Below are 23,813 nucleotides of genomic sequence, written 5' to 3'. Positions count from 1 at the left end.
TAGATACCTATCTGTCAATGAGTGGATATGTACCCTAAAGATTTAAAGTAGAGCTGACTGATTGGTTTCCATATATAAAAGTTTAGATTTATGATTCTTATAAGATTACCTTTTGAGGCGTGTCACCGAAGGTGGGTGGGCCGGGATGGGCCGGGGGAGGGGAGGTTCGTTTTGGGGAGCTGCAGCCAGAACTGGATTCTCTGGCGTGGATAAATATTCAGTGGGATGATTAGGTGACCGTATAGGCTCGTGCTTTACTAGGAAATTTGGCCATGGCAGCTCATCTCACAGATGTGGATTCATTTGGTGATCCAGCTAGTTCTTTAGTCAATGCATCTAGAAACGCACCTGTGGAAGATGATGATGTTGTGTTTGTTGAATCAATACAGCCTCCAGTTTGTACTCCAGCAAGAGCTGAGGAAAGAAACTTTGTATTTGCATCTTCAAAACAGGAAAATCCACAGGGAAATTATTCCATAATTCCTCCTTCTTTGAGAGATTTGACTTCTCAGAAGGGAAATACATATGAAACAATTGTTATTGATGATGAAGGGGCCACAGAAACAAATGGAGAGGATGAGAAAAATCCTACCAATTTTACTGAATGGGAACCTCGTGGAAACAAACATAGTGCCAAAACTTTGGATTTCTTCATTTCCGGTCTATCAAGAAGCAAGACCAAGACTGGAGTAGGACCTTTTAATCCTGGTAGGATGGATGTAGCAGATGCACTTCGGAATGGAAGATTTGCAGCACACCACAATCCTGATTCATGGATCTCCCATCAGCATCATTTCCTTGTAACCAGAAACAGCAAGAGATGGATTCTTTATCACCAGTGGCCTCACTTCCTAAACAGAATTTCCAGCCCTCAAGCCAGTATCTTACTAAACCTAAAATCACTTGTGCAAACTGCAAAAATCCTCTACAGAAGGGCCAGATGGCTTCTCAGTGAAAAGGATCAGCTCACCTCTTCTGTTCAACTACCTGCCTTTCTTCTTTCTCTCATAAACACACTCCAAAGACACGGAATGTAACATGTAAAAAAGATGATCCTATGAAGACAGCAACTGTTATTCCTCCAGTGGAGTCAAGCAAGTCTTTACCAGAATTTTATAATGCATCTCTGTCTTCCTGTGAATACTCCCAGAGTCTCAGAAAAGAAGTTTTTACTAAGTCAAGATGTATAATGTGTAATAAATTAGGAGAGGTCTGGATTTTTTTTATTAAGAGGTAACTTTTTCTAAGATTTTATTTATTTATTTATTTTGTATACAACATTCTGCTTCCATATATATCTGCACACCAGAAGAGGGCACAAGATCTCATTACAAATGGTTGTGAGCCACCATGTGGTTGCTGGGAATTGAACTCAGGACTTCTGGAAGAATAGTCAGTGCTCTTAACCTCTGAGCCATCTCTCCAGCCCAAGGTCAGGATTTTTATACTGCTACTATTTAGGCTCCTAGGAATAATGCTGAGTTTTAAGTACCAGAGTAAGCTCTGCCATCTACATAATGTCCATATTCCAAACTCTCAGGTTGGAAGAACTACTGAGATGTTAGAATTCTGTTTATTGAAAGAATTTACCAATAAGCGGTGGTGCACATTTTTAATCCCAGCATCTGAGGAGCAGGGGCAGGCAGATCTCTGTGAATTTGAGGCCAACCAGGTCTATATACATTGAGTTTCAGGACGGCCAAGGCTATTTAAAGTGAGGCCTTGCCAGGTGGTGATGTCGGTGCACACCTTCAGTCACAATACTCAGGAAGCAGAGATAGGCGGATCTCTATGAGTTCAAGACCAGCCTGGTCTATAAGAGTTGGTTCCAGAACAGCCTCCAAAGCCACAGAGAAACTCTGCATCGAAAAACAAACAAATAAACAAATAAATAAATAAATGTGAGACCTTGTCTCTCCCACCCCTCAAATATATATATATATATAATATATATATATATTATATATATATATATTATAGAAAGTACATGTCTGTTTCTGTGGATTTAGTTGTAATAATACAGCAATTTTAGGACAATGAAAGAAGCAACAGATCCTATAAGAATGTGTAGGACAAACAGCTTGATGCATGTTCAAGAGAAAGAGTCAGACGTTATTCAGGCGGTCCTTTATTTTACATTGTTCTCGGTACCTCAGTCAGATGTTAGGTAACTTTGGGGGCATTCAGATCGTTTCAGGTACAGCTGTAGAACCACCTTACTGCTGCGTGCACAGACAGCATTCTAAGTATAGATAATGATTCCCCTCATCCTCCTCCCAAGTATTGTAAGGAAGGATCCAAATACTGTAGGGTGGTAAATTGTATACCACTGTCTCAAGAAATTTTGTTTTCTTTTACATTCGCCATGAAATCAGTGTTAACAATGTAACACATAAACTGTGTAGTAACAATTGCTTTAAGGAATGCAGATTTACTAGTGGTCTAATAATGAACTGTTGTGAACAATGTGGCAATTATATGCCCCAAAATCCTGGACACAGGGTCCTGATTACAGGTCAGCAAAAGAGCTTCTGCTGCCAGAATTGTGCCACTGAATATAAAGAGGTAATTCATTGTTTGATTTGTCCCTGTAATATTATGTACATGACTGTTTTGCCTGCATGTTTGTCTGAGCATCACATGCATTCTTCATACCCTCAAAGGCTAGAAAACAATGTTGGATCCTCTGGACCTGTAGTTACAGACAGATGTGAGCCACCATGTGAGTTCTAGGAATGTAACCCAGATCCTCTGGAAGAGCACCGCAGTGCTCTTAATTGTTTAACTTCTCTAGCCCCTAATTCTCCCACCTCCTTTGCTTGTGTGTGCATACACATGCATGTTTATGTGAGTGCAAGTGCCTGTGTGTGAAAGTTGGAAGACAACCTGGGGTCTGTCCTTGCCTTCTACCTTGTTTGAGACAATATCTCATTATTTATTTCGTGTACCAGGCTATCTGGCCTTAAAGCTCTGGCGATTCACTTGTTGCCATCTCGCATTGTACTGCAGGAGTACTCAGCTTCAAGTGTTTACTACCATGCTGGGCTCTTAAGTTTTAATACCTGTGATGATGGTATGTGCCCGCACTAAGGAGGCAGGGGCAGGTGGATCTCTGTGAGGTGGAAGCCACTCTGTTCTATCTAGGAAGTTAGATCAACCAAGGCTACAAAACAAGACCTTGTCTCAGAGATGTGGCTAAATACTATTATTAATTTTTTTCTTCAAGACAGGGTTTCTCTGTGTCTTTGGAGGCGGTCCTGGAACTAGCTCTTACAGACCAGACTGGTCTCAAACTCACAGAGGTCCGCCTGCCTCTGCCTCCCAAGAGCTGGGACTAAAGGCGTGCGCCACCACTGCCAGCTATTATTAATTTTTTTCTTTAGCAATTTCATAAATAGCTGGGTGGAGGTGGTGCATGCCTTTGGTCCCAGCACTCGGGAGGCAGAGGCAGGTAATGGATCTCTGTGAGTTGGAGGCCAGCCTGATCTACCGAGCTAGTGCCAGGATAGGTTCCAGAGCTACACAAAGAAACACTGTCTCAAAAAACAAACAAACAAACAAAAAGAAGAAACAAAAAAAAGAAGAAGAAGAAAAGGTTTGAAGAGAAAAAAGTAAGATGGGGAAATATGTGTAATCAAAATAGGCCGCAGCTGTCTATCTTGTTCTTATTTAAAAGTAGTCAGTAGCAGGTCTTCAGAGAAGAGCAGTAGAGAAAACTTAGTGATATATGGACATTTTAAGAAAAAGCAGATGGCTTCCCTAGTAGACACACAGTTTTGGGTTAAGTCCCTGATGGCACCCCCTCCTCCCCACATGCACACAGAAAAAGAAAAAAATAATTGCTTATCACTGAATAATGAGTAGAGTCATAAAATATAAAGTTCTTCTTTTTTTAATAAGGAGTCAGAAAGACGGTTCAGTGGTTAAGAGCATTTGCTGCTTTTCCAGAGGACACAAGTTCAATTCCCAGCACCAACATCAGGTGGATCCCTACCACCTGTAACTCCAACACCAAGAGATCTGACATCTGGCCTCTACTGGCACCACCCCCCAAATAAAAACAAAAATAAGGTTTAAGAAAATACTTAGTTAAATGAAAAAAAAAAGATTACCTTTTGAGATAAGTAACAAAATGATTGGTCCTCTTTTGTAACTGCAAATTGCAGCCTGCCAGCAAAAGAATGGGGTAAGAAAAATAACTTGCTTGCTTACATTCTATTAATCTATAACAAGTTGCTTAAGCATGAATGTACTTGCTTGTTTTTCACCTGTAATATGGAAAATGCTTAATCATGTAAGGGATATGGAAACCATGCTGTTTTTGTATTGTAATCATCATTTGAAAAATAGAATGTAACCACATTGTAATTTTTATATTGCTTGAAATGTTTTCCTGGGGTGTATAAGCTGTAAGGAAAAAAATATAGTTAGAAGGCAAACACCTGAAAAGATGTAGAATGGAAGAGCTAGAAGGAAGACATCAAGATAGAAGGAAATCATCAGAAGAATAGAGTAGAACAGACAACAGAAAGAATAATAAAGTGAAGAATGAAATTTTGGCCCTCAGAAAAGTCCTTGTGTGTCTGTTGTTTGTCCATATCCTCCAACTCCCTGGCTCCTCCTCGAGGCTCGTGCTGCTGGAGGCTGGTTCTCATGGCGGTGATGTCGTCCCTTCTTTTCTTTCAATTTCATAGCCTGTTGTCAATAACTGTTTTATGTATATATGTGTGTGTGTATATATGTATATATGCTGTACCTAGATTAATAAAAATGTAAACCAAAGCAAAGCTGCTCAGTATATATAATCTTATTTATACATACATGTTCTAAGGGATGGCCATTTGATACTGAGTAACTACTGGAGAGGACTATTTCTCTCTCTTTCAGTATTCCTTAGTATCCTGTAGTGCTTTATGTAGGGTTGAGGCCTCATGAGCTTTTCCTCTTTGTTGTTAACCTGTATATTGATGTTGCACTCGTTCAGCTCATATATAGGCAGCCATGTTGCTGAGACTTTATGTGTGTAGCTTCCCATACTTCTAAGAGATGCAGTTTCACAGCACATTTCCTTTTACTTTGGCTATTACAAAGTTTATTCCCCCTTTTTGTATAACAATCTCTAAACTATAGATAAAAAATTTGTGTTGTAGATACATCAATCTGCATTTTGACTGGCTGTAATTTTATGTAATTTTATCTGTCTGTGGATAAGAGAATTTTCCTAAATGAGAGAGGAGAAATATACTTATCTGTGTATAAGAATAAATATTTAGAATGCAGTTAAGGATTGTGCTGGTTTAGTAAAGTGGCAGTTTGGGGTTTTTCTGCAAGATTATTGATTTCATTACAACTGCCATTTGGCTAGGTCTGAAGCCAGGCATGATTTTTCTATTCTTCAGTAGGCCTTAGATCCAATGAAAAAGTTATTGTTTACCACAAATGTATGCAGAGTAGTACTGCACCCTTAGAGTTATTGTACCATGCTATTACTTGCTTTGATTCAAAGGTACAATAGTCAATCTCTAAATCTCTAAATATGATGGATTATGATTAGAAAGGTAAGAAAGCTGCATGAGCATGGCACAGTAACACATAAATCCAACAGAAAGGATGGACTTCTGTCTTAGGCACCAGATATTTTTGTTGTTGTTGTTACGAGTATTATAAAGTTCACGTATGGCACTTTCTAGGTTGTGAAATAGGCATCAGTCATCCTGCCTATACCCGAAGTCTAATGTTCCCAGTATACTGGTTTTTACCTATGTCTCCACTTTCATGATTTGTCACTCAACAAACCTACTACCTGGACAGGCAAAAACATCAGTATGAAGAGTAGAATCTGAAACTTCAATGAGTAAAACATAAAATTAATCATTTCCCATGATGCAGAAGACAAGCAAAAGAGGCCAGTGGATACAAAGGAAAACATCATGTAAGCAGGTCTGTGGAACGTATTGTTTCTTTATTATGTGAACAAACATAAAAATTGGTCAACCACTTTTACTGGGGCACATCATCCTGTCCCACACACAGAATCCCCAGAGACCTGGGGCCTGCCAAAAACCATCCAGCACTGCATCTACTGCCATCAGAGCCTTGGCCCCACACCCACAGGGAGAGATGAGCACCAGGCCTTCTGCTGCCCCCTGTGCCACCCAGGTTGGAGTCACTTGACAAGGGCATGTCTCCCCATTCTGTCCAATGAATCCCCATAGACCTGGTGGCAGACTTATCAGAATTACAACTGACTTCTCAATGGAAACTCTGAAAGTCAGAAGGTCCCGGATATGGATAGATGTCCTACAAATACTAAGAAACCACATATGCCAGCCCAGACTACTATACCCAGCAAAGCTTTCAATCATTATAGATGGAAAAAAACAAGATATTCCATGACAAAACCAGATTTAAACAATACATATCCACAAATCCAGCCCTACAGAAGGTACTGGAAGGAAAATTCCAACCCAAGGACTACACTCATAAAAACATGGGCAATAAATAATACCACATTACCAAATGCCAGAAAAGAGAAACACAATACCACCAAAACCAACAAGTCCAAAAATAACAGTAATTAATGACAATCAATGGTCATTAATTTCTCTTAATATTAATGGTCTTAATTCACCTATACAGAGATACAAGCTAACAGAATGGATATGAAAACAGAATCCATCCTTTGGCTGCATACAAGAAACATACCTCTACTTCAAAGACAGACATTATCTTAGAGTAAACAGTTGGGAAAAGATTTTCCAATGAAATAGAACTAAGTGGCCAGACGTTGGTGGTGCACACCTTTAATCCCAGCACTCGGGAGGCAGAGGCAGGCAGATCTCTGTGAGTTCAAGGCCAGCCTGGTCTCCAGGGCAAGTGTCAGGATAGGCTCCAAAATTACACAGAGAAACCCTGTCTCGAAAAACCAAAAAGGAAAGAAAGAAAGAAACCTAAAAAATAAGCTGGTGTAGCTATCCTAATACATAACAAACTAGATTTGAAACTGAAAATAATCAAAGGAGATGAAGAAGGTCATTTCATATTCATCACAGGAAAAAATTCATCAAGATTAACTTTCAAGTCTTAACATCTTTGCACCAAATATAAAGGTACCCACATTCCTAAGAGAAACATTACTAAAATTCAAATCACACAATTATAGTGGAAGACTTCAAAACATGAGCCTCACCATTAGACAGGACTACCAGACAGAGACTTAAAAAGGAAATAACATAAGTTATGACTCAATTGGGTTTAATAGACATCTATAGAACATTCCATCCAAACACAAAGGAACATAACTTCTTCTCAGCACCACATGGAACCTTCTCTAAAATTGACCACATACATGGCAACAAAGCAAACCTCAACAGATACAAAAAAAATGGAATAACCCCTGTATCTTATTGGATCACCATGGTTTAAAGTTAGAATTCAACAACAACATGAATTGCAGAAAACCTACAAACTCATGGAAATTGAACAATGCTTAATTACATCACTCCTGGGTCAAGAAAGAAATAAAGAAAAAATTAAATATTTCTTAGCATTCAATGAAAATGAAGACAAAACATGCCCAAACTTATGGGGCACTTTGAAAGAAGTGCTAAGAGGAAAGTTCACAGTGCCTAAAGACTTAAAGACAGCATAAAGACACTGGAGAATAGTCATACTGGAGACTTAACAAATATCTGAAAGCTCTAGAACAAAAAGAAACAATCTTACCCAGGAGGAGTAGATGCCAGGAAACAATCAAATTGAAGGCTGAAATCAATAAAGTATAAACAAAGAACACAATACAAAGAATTAATTAAACAAAGAGTTGGTTCTTCAAGAAAATCAATAATCTAGAGAAAACTTTATCCAAACTAAATAAAAGGCAGAGAGAGAATATGCAATTTGACAAAATCAGAAATGACAACAGGGACATAGCAACAGACTGAGGGATTACACAGAATCATCAGGTCATACTTTGAAAACCCGTGCTCCACAAAATTGGAAAATGTAAAGAAAATGGACAATTTTCTGAATAGGTGTCACATACCAAATTAAATCAAGAACAGGTTGCTTCCAGGTTCTGGCTGTTACAAATAATGCTGCTATGAACAGAGATGAGCAGATGTCCTTGTTGTATGAATGTGCATCCTATGGGTGCATGCCTAAGAGAGAAATTGCTGGGTCTTGAGGTAGACTCATTCCCATTATCTTGAGAAACCACCATTCTGATTTCCAAAAGTGGCTCTACAATTTGCACTCCCACCAGCAATAGAAGGAGTGTTCCTCTTTCTCCACATTGTTTCCACCATAAACTGTAATTGGTGGTTTTGACTTTAGTCATTCTGACAGGAGTAAGATGGTATCTCAGAGTTGTTTTGATTTACATTTCCCTGATAGCTGAGGATGTTGAGCAATTTCTTAAGTGCCTTTCAGCCATTTTAGATTCCTCTATTGAGAATTCTCTATTTAGTTCTGTACATCATTTTTAATTGGATTATTTGATGTTTTAGTGAGTAGCTTCTTGAGTTCTTTGTATATTTTGGAGATCAACCCTCTGTCAGATGTGGGATTGTTGAAAATCTTTTCCCACTCTGCTGGTTGCTGTTTTGTCTTATTTACTGTGTCCTTTGCCTTACAGAAATTTCTCAGTTTCTGGAGGTCCCATATGTTAATTGTTGATCTCAGTGCCTATGCTACTAGTGCTATGTTCAAGAAAGACATTCAGTGTGACTGCATTTATGTTGAGGTCTTTGATCTATTTGGACTTAAATTTTATGCACGACAATAGATATGGATCTATCTGCAGTCTTCTACATGCCAGCATCCAGTTATACCAGCACTGTTTGTAGAAGATGCTTTCTTTTTTCCATTATATAATTTGTTTCTTTGACAAAAATCAGATGTTCATAGGTGTGTTCCATTAGTCTACCTGTCTGTTTTTGTGCCAATACCAAGCTGCTTTCATTACTACAGCTCTATAGTAGAGCTTGAAGTCAGGAATGGTGAAGCCTTCAGAAGTTCCTTTATTGTACAGGTTGTTTTGACTATCGTGTTTTTTCTTTTTCCATAGAACACTGAGTAGTATTCTTTCAAGGTCTGTGGAGGATTGTGCTGGGATTTTAATGGGGATTGCATGAATCTGTAGGCTGATTTTGGCAAGATTGCCATTTTTACTATGTTGATCCTACCTATCCAAGAGTATGGTCAATCTTTCCATTTCCTGCTATCTTCTTTAATTTCTTTCTTTAAAGGCTTAAAATTCTTGTCATACAGTTCTTTCACTTGTTTGGTTAGAGTTACCCCAAGATATTTTATGTTATTTGTTCAGGTCAGCTATTTCTGTGGGTTTCCCCAGCCTGGTCTTGACCCCTTTGCTCATCACTCCTCCTTTTCTGCATCTGGATTTCAGTTCAGTTCAGTGTTTAGCTGTGGGTGTCTGCTTCTACTTATATCAGCTGCTGGATGAAGGCTCTAGGATGGCATATAAGTTAGTCATCAATCTCATTATCAGGGGAGGGCATTTAAGGTATCCTCTTCACTGTCACTTAGATTGTTAGTGGGTATCATCCTTGTAGATCTCTGGACATTTCCCTAGTGCCTGGTTTCTCTTTAAACCTACACTGGCTCCCTCTCTTATTTTGTTCTCCTCTATTCTTCCACCTACATGACTTTCCTTATCCCTTATGTCCTCCACCAAAGAAGTTTTAAACTGGTGTTAGCAACTGCATAGAACAGTAGAATGTGGGTAGTTGAAGCCATTGTTGCTTTGGATAAATTTATTTTAAGCACTGAAATATTCCCATTCTTAAAGTTGACCCAATGTTTTTCAGTAGTAAATTTGAGTTACTTCTTGTAGGTTTGAAGAGCAATCACACAAAACAGTATATTTGCACTGATTTTCCATTCCAACAATTATTTTATACAGGTTTTTTACATGTACTTGTGAGATATTGAGATGACTCATCAGGTCAAAGCACATTGCTGTACTATTGCCATAAGCTCAATTCTGGTACGCATGGTATATAGACCCATATCCTGAAACTTGTCCACTGACCAGTAGACAAGAGATATAGCATGTACCTGAACTCACACACCAGACACACACATCACATACAACACTCTCTATCTCACACACAAGTACATACACAAAATACACACAAATGCATACATATGAACACAAACACCACACACACAATCAGACATAAACACAAATACCCAAACACAAATACATACATACACACACAAAGTTAAAGATAAACACGAACATACATACAAACACAGACACACATCACACAAAAACAAATACATCACAAATGTCCAAACACACACCACACACAGAAATACACAGAAATATACACACAAATATGCACACATCAAGCAAATACAAACATATTTACACTCAGTCACACAGAAACTTTCATAAACAATGTTAGTATTTAAAACAACAACCTTAGGATTTGTGTGATGATTAAACTTATATGGGATTAGATTTATTTTTTCAATTTAATGACATTACAGCATGTTCTGAAAAGTTCTGACCTCACAGAAAATTTGATAACTATTATACTTTAAATGCATTGGCTACTATGAAAAGATGAATAAAATATATTTGTATTTAATATTAGTGCTTTAGGTGTATTTTTTGAACTTTTATCAATACCATAAAAAGCTGCACCTTTTGGAGACACTGAAATTTTAAAGATCCTTGGGGGTTAAGTAATAGAGAATTCTAATAGTTTGGTGTAATGAAAAAGACCGTGTTTTGATTTAGTTTCATATAGTTTTTCTACTTAGCCCTGGATGTTCTGGAACTTGCTATGTAGATGACTGGTCATGAACTCACAGATCCTCCTGCCTCTGCCTCCAAACTGCTAGGAATGGAGTCTTACAATGGCGTGCTTGACCTTGTTTTTTTTCTCCTTTTGAAATAAAGATGAAATATGTATCCTTTTAGGCCTGAAAGTGGCAGATATATTTCTATGTCTTTGAACATAAATATTTACTTGTAAGATGCTGAGTCCATTTCCTGTGTCTTGTATTTCTCTGATTTCAGGGCAGACAATGTTGTTTTGGATAACTACCTAGGGAGCTCATTCCTGGAAAAGAATGATTCTCCCTCTCTCAATAGTTATTAGTTTCCTATAGTACTTTGTCTCGGTGTGGGGGTCTCACTAGATCCTCCCACAAACACACACATACCTTATGTGAGTATGTCTACTGTCCATAATTTCTCCTCCACCTGAGATCGTGTATAACTCAGAGCTTGTCTGCCTTGCCAGTTGTGGCTCTGGGTTCCCTGTTCATTCCTGCCCTGGAGGACCAGATCTCCTCTTCTAGTGCCCTGTAGTTGCTGTGGGAGACTGGCCTGCTGTCTTCACTGGCCTTGACTTCAGAGCAGCTCTAAATGTAACTGACAAGCCTTCCTCATTTTTAACTCTTTTCTCAGGGCTGCAGTCACCACAGGATTCCCATGTTCTCTGTCTTGCTTAGAGAATATCTACAAGGGCATTGCTGACTGGGTAGAATGGGTGAGCATTTTGTGAGGGTGGACCAATAAGGAATATTTCTGGGTGTGTTTTTGGAGGCTACTGTGATTATTCTTGTGTTTGTCAGGATTAGAGTGGAGGAATTCTGCTAGGTTTGCCTCAGAGAGTGGGTATTCCTGGGCCATTGGCTGGCTTTGCTCAGTGAGGCAGGAAGGCAGGTCTACACAAGCTAACAACCATTGCTCACCAACCTAACTTTGTCTTCCCTATGGCTGAATATCTGTGGCCCTAAAGAAGGTGTTCCTGGAGCATCAAGTCACATGATGCTTTGCAGCTCTGGAACTGGAACCTGGAGATCCCCATGACCTGAGTCAAGCTGAGTAAGGAATCAAAGAGGACTACTCATGAAACCCAGAGAGACGGTGGTCACCTAATGCTGCCATTGTACCAAACAAGAGTGGCCAGATGCTGGGAACAGCCCAGGAACATCTGACCATGGCCATAAAGGTGAACCCCTGATGCAGAGAAATTGAGGCAGGCATGTCCCTACCCTTATAAGGCCTTCCCTCCAGCAGGTGGCCTTCTGATTTCTTTGTCTCTAGTACCACCATCTTGATACTTCTTTGGGCCCAAGGGACTTCCAAATGCTTTCTGGTGCCCAGCTTCTTTACAAAGCTTTCCCTGGGTCCACTGTTACTTTCCTAGAAATTGCTAGAGGTTTGGAATGTTCCTGGGAAAGGCAGGATAATGTTCAAATGTGAGCTCTTTGGTAAAACTGAGCAAGTGAGGCACACAAGCTCACAAATGTTGCTATGAGGCATTTACTATTTTGTATTTTAAAACTTAGTTATAGTGGTTAGTATCAGAATATTGCAGGTTGTTTGTGTGATGAATGTTCTTGTTTCTATAGATTGTGACTTTGGTAGTAAGAATTGTGACAATTGGATTCAGGATGGCAAAGACCCACCAAAACCTGACAACAAATACTAGAGAGGAATTGGGGAAAAGAAAATGTCCTGAAAAAGACATTGGAATGCATAGTTAGTATATCAAAAGTTATATTTTATTATGCTGATGGTCATTGAAAAAGGTTCACACTAAAAAGTGTTAACTATATTCCTAAGCCAATTTCTCCATGGCTGCTCATCTTTCTGACATATCCCAACTGAAAGTCTGGTCCAGTCTCCAACAGAAGTCTCTGATTTGAGAGTCAGGATTCTAGGGAAGACTCTCCATCCTCAGGAAAGATTAAGGTGACTTCTCTCCAGATGCGCACAGCAAAGCATTGCTCTTAGTATTTACATACTTTCCAGTGGGTGTCATGGGGTTCTAGGACTGGGTCTGGTTATGATGAGTGAGTGATGTCAGTGAGTTCTGGTTAACAGGAGCAGCCTTGAGTGTAGTGGTGTTCCTGACTAAGCTATTTTTACCTATCTAAAAGGCAGTTCTTTAATTTTTTTTTACTGTGCTCATTACAGTAAAGTTTCTGATCCACATATGTTTGGCCCAAATAACAAATAATATGCCAAGATGCCTTGGGATTAATAATGGTGTGCCTTTTCATTGGGTAACAGTAAAAGTAGTAAAAGTAGTAAAAATAAAAGTTTACTCTGTGCAAGTTATTGGAAGCAACGTTATTAAAAACACACATCTCATAACATGTAACTGCTATTAAGTAAGTGCCTCACTTGCCCCCATGTCTGATTGGAGGACATGAAGCAACCTTGCCATTATTCCCACATTGAATTAAATGTAAGCTAAGTACTTCACATAAGCTATCATGGAGCCTTGGGTGGGCCCACCAGTAAGTTTCATTGTATAATGAATTATGTTGTGCAAATCAACATACTTTTAGCCTTTCTCAATAGTATGGCTTCAGGGTTTCCTTACCTAGCTTACAATACAGAAGAATATATCATAATTCCTTGTGAACATTAGTATTTAGTATCTGATTCGTTACTCATCAACGAGGAAATATTACAAGAAACACTGCTAATTTTGACACAGCGTACAATGAAAACTCTCATGGACAGGCTGGTGCAATTGGTCTTCATGTGTTGTTAATAGAAAATCTAGGTGTTGACGGAAGTTTATGTCCTGCCCAGTCCTGAAGCCATTCAGTCCCAAATAAACAGAACAGAGGCTTCTATTAATTATAAACTGTTTAGCCTATTGCTCAGTCTTATTACTAAGTAGCTCCTACAACTTAAATTAACCCGTAATTCTTATCTATGTTTAGCCACATGGTTTGCTACCTTTTCTCAGTAAGGCATTCTCATCTTGCTTCATCTGTTTGACAGGCAACTGCATGTCTGTCCTTCCACTTCCCAGAATTCTTCTAGTCTGGTCTCCCCATCTATACTGTCTGCCTGTCTACTGGCCAATCAGCATTATTATTAAGTCAAAATGAGTGACAAATCTTTACAGTGTACAAGAGCATCATCCCACACCACCTACTAATCCAATATAGTCATTCTTTATTTTCTGTAACATACAATAATGGCTCTTTAACTCAATGTTTTGGTAGCACAACAAATAAAGAAATGTGTAAAATTTGAAAAAGTATGGACTTCCAAAAACAACAATTCTTAGAAAATTTCTAACAATTTTAGAAAAACATTCTTGAAAATTCATTGAGTTACTGGTAGCTAGAATATTCACATTAGAAAGCATTGTTTCAGCTTCCAGGGTTGGAATCTTAGCACTAAAAGAAAATGTACAAAGAGCTTAATTTACAGACAAACTAGCAAAATGTTAAAGTAGAAAGAGTTCACGAAAAACTTGATACTGATTTTGTAGAATAATGGGATGAAGTAAAGCAACCTGGAGTGTAAACTCCGTAAAGTATCTCCCATGTCCATTTCTCTTCAAATATAAGTAAATATAATGAAACCTTATGCTCCCTTTTCTGTAGAAAATGTCATGCATTACATAATGAGCCAAATGGTATAGAATGAAATATACACCGGAATTGTTTTAAAATATTCAATATACATTTTTCATTGAATATTACAGAGTGAGATCCAGGCAACATGGGGTTTTCTTATGTGATCCTGTCTCAAACTTGAAAACATTATATTCAGCTGTATGAGCCTATAATTGACATAGGTCTTACTAGCATACTCCCAATAAAGACCAAGGTGGTTCAAATTTGTGGAGATCAGTTTGGCTCTGTTACTATGCTCAACTATGTTTATTTCTGACAATGATGTGATGGGGATCGGTGGCTGACACCTGAAATGATTTTAAGAGGTATTGTGTTATCCCAGTTATCCAATGCTCCACTTTATGTATGTTACTCAGTATTGTTCTTTTCTGGTGTGTGTATGTGAGTGTGCCCACACTGACTATGTAGCACATGCTTTAAAATTCAAATATATCTTCCTACCTCTGTAACTGGAGCGCTGGAATTAAAAGAATGCGCTACCACCCACCCACTTTGAAAAATAAGTTTTTTGTGCAAGTTTTCTCTTCTTACGGTTTTGTTGTTGTTACTGCTGCTGCTTTTTATTGATCTAATATAGAGAGAGAGGAATGGTTTCACTGCATACTCCTGGCTGTCCTTGAACTTACTTGGTAGACCAGGCTGGCCTCAAACTCACAGAGCTCTGCTTTTCTCTGTCTTCTGAGTGCTGGGATTAAAGGTGTGTACCACCACTGCCAGGTTTCAATCATTGTTTTATGTGTATGGTTGTTTTTTCTGTATGCATGTCTTTGTATACTGTTGGGTCCAGCCTCTGCTTGAGTTCAGACCCTGAGATGGGGAAGGGGCATCAGTGTGAAGAAATGAATTGTCTGACTAGTAGATGAATTTCAAGAAGTGACCATCCCAGAACAGCTCCATCTGATTTTATTTATATATCAAACAAAGAAGATTTTCCAACTTAACAAGTTTTTTCCCATCCTCAAAGTTTAACCTCTAGCAAAAACAAATATGTTCTCCCAGATTGTACACCAATCTTTAAACCAAAATTACATTTGGTTTTTGTCTAGGCTATCCAAATACCAAGCCAGATACAAGCTGTTTTCACAAAACTAAAAGGGGGTTGACATAGGCACATATTTCAAGAACAAGAATCCCCTGTAAAACATATTTACAGAAATAAGGGTGATCTGCCTCCTGTCTTATTAGAACTGAGTCAGAACAGCTCTTAGGGTCTGAAGCAGAAGCTAGCATGCCCAAAAAAAGAAACCCTAACCTAAAGATATTAGGGGGAAATGGGGTTTCCAGTAATTATCATGTCTAATTCATGAAACAACACTAAAAACATCAAGAGAAGTATCAATTTTGTGAGAGAAATCACACACAGACTGCACAGTCACAACAGTATTCTGTGCTGTACCAAAGTCTACTGGTCCTTGCCCAGTGAGACGGACTCCTTGGAATTTTGCCTTATCTGAAGACCCACTGGACAAAACTTGGCTGCAGGGCTCCCAACAGTCCCACATTCGTGCATGGTGGCTGAGAAGCCAGGAGATGGTGTCAAATCCGATGGAAATGAAGGTGTAGATAGAAGGGGGCTTCTATAGGTCCTGAGAATGGAACCTAGATGATCTGGAGGAATCTTTTATCAGTATTTTTGTTTTGTTTTCTTTTGCATTTGAGAAAGGATTCCACTGTAGCTTGGGAGGCTGTCTGACAACTCACTCTGTAGACCAGGCTGTCCTCGAACTCACAGAGGTCGACTTGTCTCTGCCTCCAGAGTGCTTGGATTAAGGGCATGTGCTACCACCACCCGGTGGAATCTTTATTACTCTGAACAGCTAAGGTAATTTTTAATTTCAGTTTTCTGTTCTTTATTGTGTTTCCTATCCAAGGAAGCCTCTTCAGGGTGAGACACCTTAGGATGCTAAAAAGTGGAATTTTCCTTCAGGTGGGGAAAATTAGTCTCAGGCAGGAATGAGCTCCCAATCTTTTTATTCAACACAGTATTTCAGTGCTTAAACCATACACATATAACCAACACAATGGATTCAGAAAGTTGTATTCATGTTTTTCTGCATTCTTACTCATACATTCTAAACAAGAAAGAACTTGGAAGGGAAGTATATGGGACGGAATGGAGAGGAGCACAAGGTGGTGAAAATAATGTAATGTCTTTCAATTGAAAACATCTAGAAGTAAATTTTAAATAAAAGCAGAAGGGCTAGAGAGATGGCTGAGCAGTTGAGAGTAATGGCTGTTGTTACAGAGGATTCAGGTTCCATGACAAGAAACCACATTGTAGTTAAACATTTGCTGTAACTACAGTCCACAGCATCTCTTGGCTTCTTCTGGATTCGTAGGTGATGTGAATGGACACATGCAGGCAAAATACCATATAACTAAAATAAAAATCAAGGATAAAAAAGGCAAGAACGAAATTCTCTACAGTGATGTCATAGGCTTGAGACAAATTGCAGCCAGGGCTAGTTAAAATGAACTCCTTCTGGTCTTGTGTGGAAGCAGCTGTGGCCTATCAGAGGTAAAAAGGACCCTTGTTCCAATGCTCCAATAGTTCAGCATAGCTTTCCAAATATGATTCGTGACCTCAGTGCTGCTAGGTGACTTCCTTGATGTTTCCTGAATTTGTGATTTCTGTCCTTTGTACTTTGTGAGAATTTGGCATTGATACATCTGTCTTTTAGAATATACATAATGATTGACAGGTAGCATGATCTCCAAAGCAATCTACTTTCACAGTGCCATTTACTGGATTTTTAGCTAAGACCTTGTGGTATATGGTGAACATGCCACAGGCATTTCTTCATATCACTTTAAGAACTTCTGTATTTTCCTGCAAACCTGTGAGGTAAAGAATTCCCTATTTGTCTCTGCCTTTACATTGGGACCAAAATCAGAACTGGATTTGTTAACTAAGCGTGCTTTGACAGAACTTCATGTGAACTTGTTCAGACTTCCTGAGCAAAATCCATATTCATTCCATGTTTAGGCAAAGCAGTGCTTTGGAAATGAATAGCAATGAATAGCATGCTCTCAAGGCTTCCTGCTGCTAAGTCTTTCTCAGGTCTTCTGTCTTGGCTGTTATGATGGCTATTCTTGATAGTCAAACTGACCACCCCTGGGATTTACTGAACCCCCCAAAATCATGTACATCTGTGAGGATTTTTCTTAATTAAAGGTTTTTGAAATGGGAAGACTCTTCATTAATTTGGGATCTTTTGAGTCAATAAAATCCTCCTTTACTATGGGCCAGACCTTCTGGTGGTAGAACACATATATAAAGATATTGAAGACAGAAGCACTTCTCTTTGCCTGATTGCCCTAGCTATGGCTATGAAGTTCAGTCCTTTACTCTCTTTAAAGCCTACTTCTTGGGATTTTTTGTATATGCTAAAGACCAGCTGAGCCATGCAGCCTTAAAGATTGAACAACTACTGAATTCTTAAACCTTTCATTGGGAGAAAGCCATTGGTGTGTTACCTGGAACACAGCTTGTGAGACGTTGTAATCCAGTTTCTACATTCCTGGATTTATTCTGTCAGTTCCATTCAAGTAGAGAAGTTTGGATAATGCTGCTGGGGTTTTTTGTTTTGTTATTTTCACCTGCCCACTGAGGAAGATATGATGGACAGCAGTGCATCTTCCTTGTTCCATGTTTCTCTAATTATTCACCTCACATTGAAGATTACACTTTTTATTATTATTCTCTTGTCTAGAGATAGAACTGAATTTCAGGAATAAGTCTTCTAAAGCAATGGAGCCATCACCCAGCTTTCTGGTTGGAGAAAGATATCATCTTGTTTGTGATCTGGTTCCTGCTTTTTCCTCAAGGTTTTCTGAAGTCCCTGTGAGAAGCAGGTAACAAGTACCTGCAGTTCATTTGACCTCAATGTGGAGCCACATAACAAGCATCTCTTTTGGTGTCCTAAAATTTCTCCTTAACTGTTAACATTCTAGACACCCTTCCACCTGTGGGCCAGGGGAAATAATTGCACTCCATCCACAGTGTGTAATGGGCTATACTAGCTAGCCACATTGTGTCCTGGAGGAAGAATGGCAAGTTCCTATGGAATGCAAGAAGATAGCTATGTCAACAATTTAAGCCAGGGGCAAGCCTATTGAAATGCAAATATCTGCAGAACTGGGGAAGGCGGGGTCAGAAACCAGTGCGCTGTGTCTTTAAGCACCTTGTAACCTTAAGGGAGGTGCTGCTGTCACTCAGCCTTCATTAGCCAATCAGGACCTAAAGACCAACCTGCCAGTCAGGAGTAGTCCAGGCCTCTTCAGGGTGCCTTGTTGAATGCTGGGCTTTGTCGTGGAGCAGGACCAGTGGTTTTGTGTGCTGAGCTGTGAGAAGCTGTGAAGGAAGCATGGCTCAGGTGGGAAACCCTGACAAGGTGAGCAATGGGCTGTGAGAATCAGAAGGGAAGAAGTTGCTGAGCCTTGAAAGCTGGTGTGGCATGTCTTCCCAGGACCTGGGTACAAAACTATTGCCTTATTAGATGTCCCGTGAAGTCCCATGTGGTCCTTACAACTCCCTGCACTCAGGCGGCTGCCACTGAATAATTTCACTCTGTAGTCTGCATGTACACAAAAGGAGCTGTGTGTAGAAATATCTCACAGTCAAAGTTAGCAAACTTTCACTAGACCCATGGAAGGTGTCCCCAAATTCAGAGAGGCTTCTTTCCTTTAGTATTTTCTAGAAGTTTGCACTTTGCTTTTAAATTTTAGGTGTAAAATCCAATTGGAGTTAATTTTGTAGAGGTTGGAAATGGCATCTCTTGTGTTTGGTAGCAATACACTATTAAGCTGTGATGTACATGGGTAGAACTGGTTTTATAAAGGATTTACCAATCCTTAAAACATAGTAAGTCACAGAAAGTAGAATTCAGGGCTGTCTATAAACACCTGAAATATAAGTATATACCAAGCAGGTATTTTAGAGAATTGCATGCTAGTACACACATTTGTTCACCAGAATTTTCTAGATATTTAGCTATAAACAATTACAAGGAGATAGTTCTGATTTATAACCAGTTACCAGGCCAATCCCCTTATCAAAAACCGGGCCTCTAACAAGCTGCTCAAGGGCTCCTTACAGGATCACAACCAACATTAAGGGTTATTCTGCCACAAAGGCCCTTTTAGTTTTCTTCTTGAGAAAAGCATATTTCTGCCAGATGGGCAAGATACCTGGTGCCCACCATTTGAAAAGAAATGTTGTTGTGTTGTGTTGAGGACTAGCCTGATCAGTCAAGGTCATCTGTGAGGCCCTCCTATAAAGAGAAGGAGCATATCTCTTCTCAAACCCAGGAACATGCTTGGTAAAGCCAGGAGCAGCCTGGGGTCTTTGGAGATTTCCCTAAGAGCCTGATTTATTGAGAATGAAATACAGGTCCTTTCCTAAGATCAGGAATTTCTTGCAAGGGCAGGTTATGATCTAGGGACAGGGCCTTTGGGGTGGGCTTGCTTCAGATCCTGAGAATCCAGCCCTTCCACAACATGGAACTGTGATTATCAGTCCTAAAGCCACTGTGGGCTCAGTCAGTAATATTCTTAAGAAACCCTGTGCTCCCTTGTGCAGCATTGTTTGGTTGGCCTTCTGCTGAGTCTGTCCCACTCTGTGTCCATTTCTACTGGCTTCAGAGAAGTTCCCATTTCCCCCTGGAAGTAGTATACAACATGCTACCTTTTACAGAAGCTTACTTGGCATGAGACAAGCTTGTGTTAGATGTCCCCTGCCCAGCTTTGATTTGTTTTTACCTTCTACTTTTCCTCTTTCTCATCCCCTGCCACTTATCATTCAGGATGGTGTCCCGAAGAATGGCCTGATTTTTCGGGTCACTGCCGTACTTAAGGAATAATTCTTGGAATATCTTTGCTATGTAAGTCTCCCATCTGCTTAAGGGGCTAGGATTGTAATCTCCTGTTTAATTTAAATTGTTCAAGGTTTTACTTGAAGCATTAAGATAAAAGAGACATAAGGATGACAGCATATGTGGAATGCAAATTCAGTTCTAGGCTTTCTATGATTTGAGTGTTACTGAGAGATGAATGCATGCTGATTTCCTCATTAATCTCCTAAGTTTTTGAGTGATTTCTTCCTGGGAAGGCATTTTAATTCTATAACTGCTGTACTTCCAGCATTTTACAAAAATATTTTTGAGTTAAGCTTACTTATGTTGACCTTGGTGGCCTTAATCTAGTCTGTGACTCTCTTGGTCAATGACTTGTCCTCTATATTACATCTTTAAAGTTCTTCAATGAATGTACAACCTCAGAGGTTTAAAGTTACCCATTTAAGTCATGTTTCTACTATCCATTGTAGTCCCAGGAAAGGAATTCCATGTGGACCATGTTTTCTGCCTTCAGACCAGACTAGAAGTAATAATTTCTTGTGTAATCTGCAGAGGGAAATATGGTAGACAATCAGCTCCTGGAGTCACCATTATGAAACAGGACCTGGTTGTGGCAGACAGAAGTGATTTTGTAATTTAACAGCATGTATGAATTCATGTCATGTGAATGAAGACAAAACAGATTAGTGGGTATTCAGTTTTGAAGGTTAGCTTGAGCCATTGGATATTGAATTTACATAGGGAACTCTTCTATGCATATATGTCCAGTCCAGCTTGACACAGTTAACTCAACTCAGAGGTTTGAGAAACAGGCCATTGCCTGTAACTCTCTGTCCGGCAAAAGATCTCAGCATCCATCAGTAATAGTTTTATTCCTTTTCTGTCAATTGCTGCTGTTTTTTACTTCTGTTTAGAGCAATGTTCCCTGTATTTTAGGCTTACCTCACACTAAGCAATTGAGAACTGCTTTGAACACTTCATCCTGCCTCTGCTGCCCATGACTGAGAAGACAGTCCCACTACTACTTTCAGGCTTGACCTTGACTGGTCAGTAAGAGGAAAAGAGAGAGACCATTGAATAAGTGTTCTCCAGTCTCTCTGATTTTCATTGGGAAGAGGTGTGTGTGCAAATACTGAGCTCATTGACCAACATTGACCCTAGTATATTGACAGCGTAGAAAGGGAGAGGCAGCCAGCAAGTTGAGGGTTTTTTGCTTTAACGATAATATTAGCAGTGTGGAGTTATGCACTGAATTTTAATCGATTAATAAATGTTCTGACTGACCATTTCTTGGGGTCCACATACTAGAGCAATCAGGAGTCTAGACAGAAGACTGACCTTTTTAAGAAAACAAATTACTGCAGTTACCTTAGTTCAACTGAAAGAGAAGGTCTGGGCAAAATATCGTAGCCCTGACTAAAAGATACGATGCTCTGACCAATAGAAAAGCTATGAGTAATCCATAGTGCACTCTCATATGAATCCCTAGGCTCTGGAGCATGTAGCCATGAAGCCTGTTTCAACATATGAAAACAGTTCTTTGAGATTTAGCTACATCATGTACACAGTCTCTTTCCTGCCTCCAAGCCCTACCTAACTCTTCATTGCTCTCACTCCTGGCCTCTTTTTGCTTTAACAACAGTTAAACAATAACCACAGTTGCTGTTGGGATGCAACATCTGTTTGGCTGTAAGTCTTCACAGCTCTGGAGCAATGGATTGCCTATGCTGGACCCTGAGTGGGTAAAGAATGTACACACAAAGGACCCTGTGCCTTGGAAGAGGATCAGGATGTGCTGTGGGGATTACAAGAATTTCTAGTAAATTACCATGCACCAAACATGGGCTCTGCCTGTTGGGTTAGTTGGACTGATCTGGGAAGGCCTGTACTGTCTGAGTCACTTGATCTCTGATAATTCAATAGGGGAGATGCTAATGTCCTGAGGCGCAGATGGCTGGGCCCTATCTACTCTGGTACTCTGGGAAGGCTTAGCAATCAGTAGCACCAATGGTAGATAACTTGCAGACTCTTTTTAGGGATCTCCTCTGATACATCTTCAGGAAGCTGTGAGGGAGGCCACAGGCCATGTCTCGGTGAGTTTGTGCTCAGGTTCTTCATCTTCACAGAGTAGGGGAGTTCTCTTGATGAACTACCACAGTTGCTGGGACTGGGATAAATCATATGAAAGACTGTTTTTCATATTTTGGTCCATGTGGATTCCCTGCAGAGGGGGAGGTTCTGTAGCTCTGGCTATCAGAGTCTATGATGCATATTATATCACTGTCCAGTGTGCACACAGACACATCTCTTTAGGTGGGAAGACAGATTGGAAAAATCAAATTCTGGTTTGTAGAAGTTCTGAATGTTCCATTTCACTTTCAGGTTTGTGTTTAAATGTTACAGATAATTTAGGAATTGGTAGAGAGAGGTGATGGTGATCAGCAATACATGATCAGAATAGTTTTAAGTTTCTGCTACCAGCACCCTTAATGGCTTGACTCAGGGACGTTCAGTTCCAGGGGAGAAAAAAGGAACTGGGCTGCAGAGGTGTTTCAGGTGTGCATGGTGTTTGGGCAGGTAGATAGGGAAGATTCCACATCCTTTGCCATAATCCATGTGAAAGGAAATAGACATAAAATTATTCTTCTACATTATTTTATGACTGGGCATCAGTGGGGCTCGGTTTGACTGAAATTATAAGGGGCTATTTGAATTTTCGGAGCTATAGCAGCTGATCACCTCCATTTGCACAAGAGAGAGCTCTTGATAAGGGTTCTCCCCAGTTTGGGAGAAAGGTCAATAGCTGTAGGGTCAGAAACATAACAATTTCTTATAGATTTTATTTAAATTAGAAACAATCTTATTTTACATATAAATCCCAATTTCCTCCCATGACCCCTACAGACCTCCCCATCCCATCCCACATCTACTCCCCAGGGAGGGCGAGGCCTTTCATGAGGGATCATCAAAAATCTGTCAGGTCATTTAGGGCAGGGCCCGGCCCTGTGTATCTAGGCTAAGAGAGTATCCCTCCATGGGAAATGAGCTCCTGAAATCCTTTCATGCACTAGGGATACATCCTGGTTCCTGGTTCCAATGCCAGAGGTCCCATAGACTGCCCACTGCTCCCTGCTGACACCCACATTCAGCGGGCCTGGTTTGGTCCTATGATGGTTCCACATTGGTCAGACTGGGATCTATGAGTTCCCACTTGCTCAGGTCAGCTGATTGTGTGGGTTTTCCCCTTTGTTCATCACTCCTCCCTCTCTGAAACTGGATTCCAAGAATTTGGCTCAGTGCTTGACTGTGGATCCCTAATTCTGCTTCCATCACCTACTGGATGAAGGCTATAGTATGGCATTTAAGGTAGTAGTAATTTTCACTATCCGGGAAGGGCAGTTAAAGTAGCCTCTCCACTATTGCTTAGGGTCCTATTTTTGGGTCATCCTTGTGGATGGATCTCTGTACAATTCCCTCCTGCCAGATTTCTCTTTAAACATATAGAGGCTCTGTCTATTGCTATATCTC

At 39.8% G+C, this 23,813-nt stretch overlaps 1 pseudogene; it reads left to right on the top strand.

The window, feature by feature from the left end:
• Positions 1 to 257: 257 nt before the first annotated feature.
• LOC100751643 lies at positions 258 to 12,473 on the top strand (annotated as a pseudogene).
• Positions 12,474 to 23,813: the final 11,340 nt, after the last annotated feature.

The sequence above is a fragment of the Cricetulus griseus genome, assembly GCF_003668045.3.
Source record: "Cricetulus griseus strain 17A/GY chromosome 1 unlocalized genomic scaffold, alternate assembly CriGri-PICRH-1.0 chr1_0, whole genome shotgun sequence".
Taxonomy (NCBI): Eukaryota; Metazoa; Chordata; class Mammalia; order Rodentia; family Cricetidae; genus Cricetulus; species Cricetulus griseus.
Note: the sequence above shows the minus strand (reverse complement) of the source record. Positions and strands in the feature narration are given on the sequence as shown.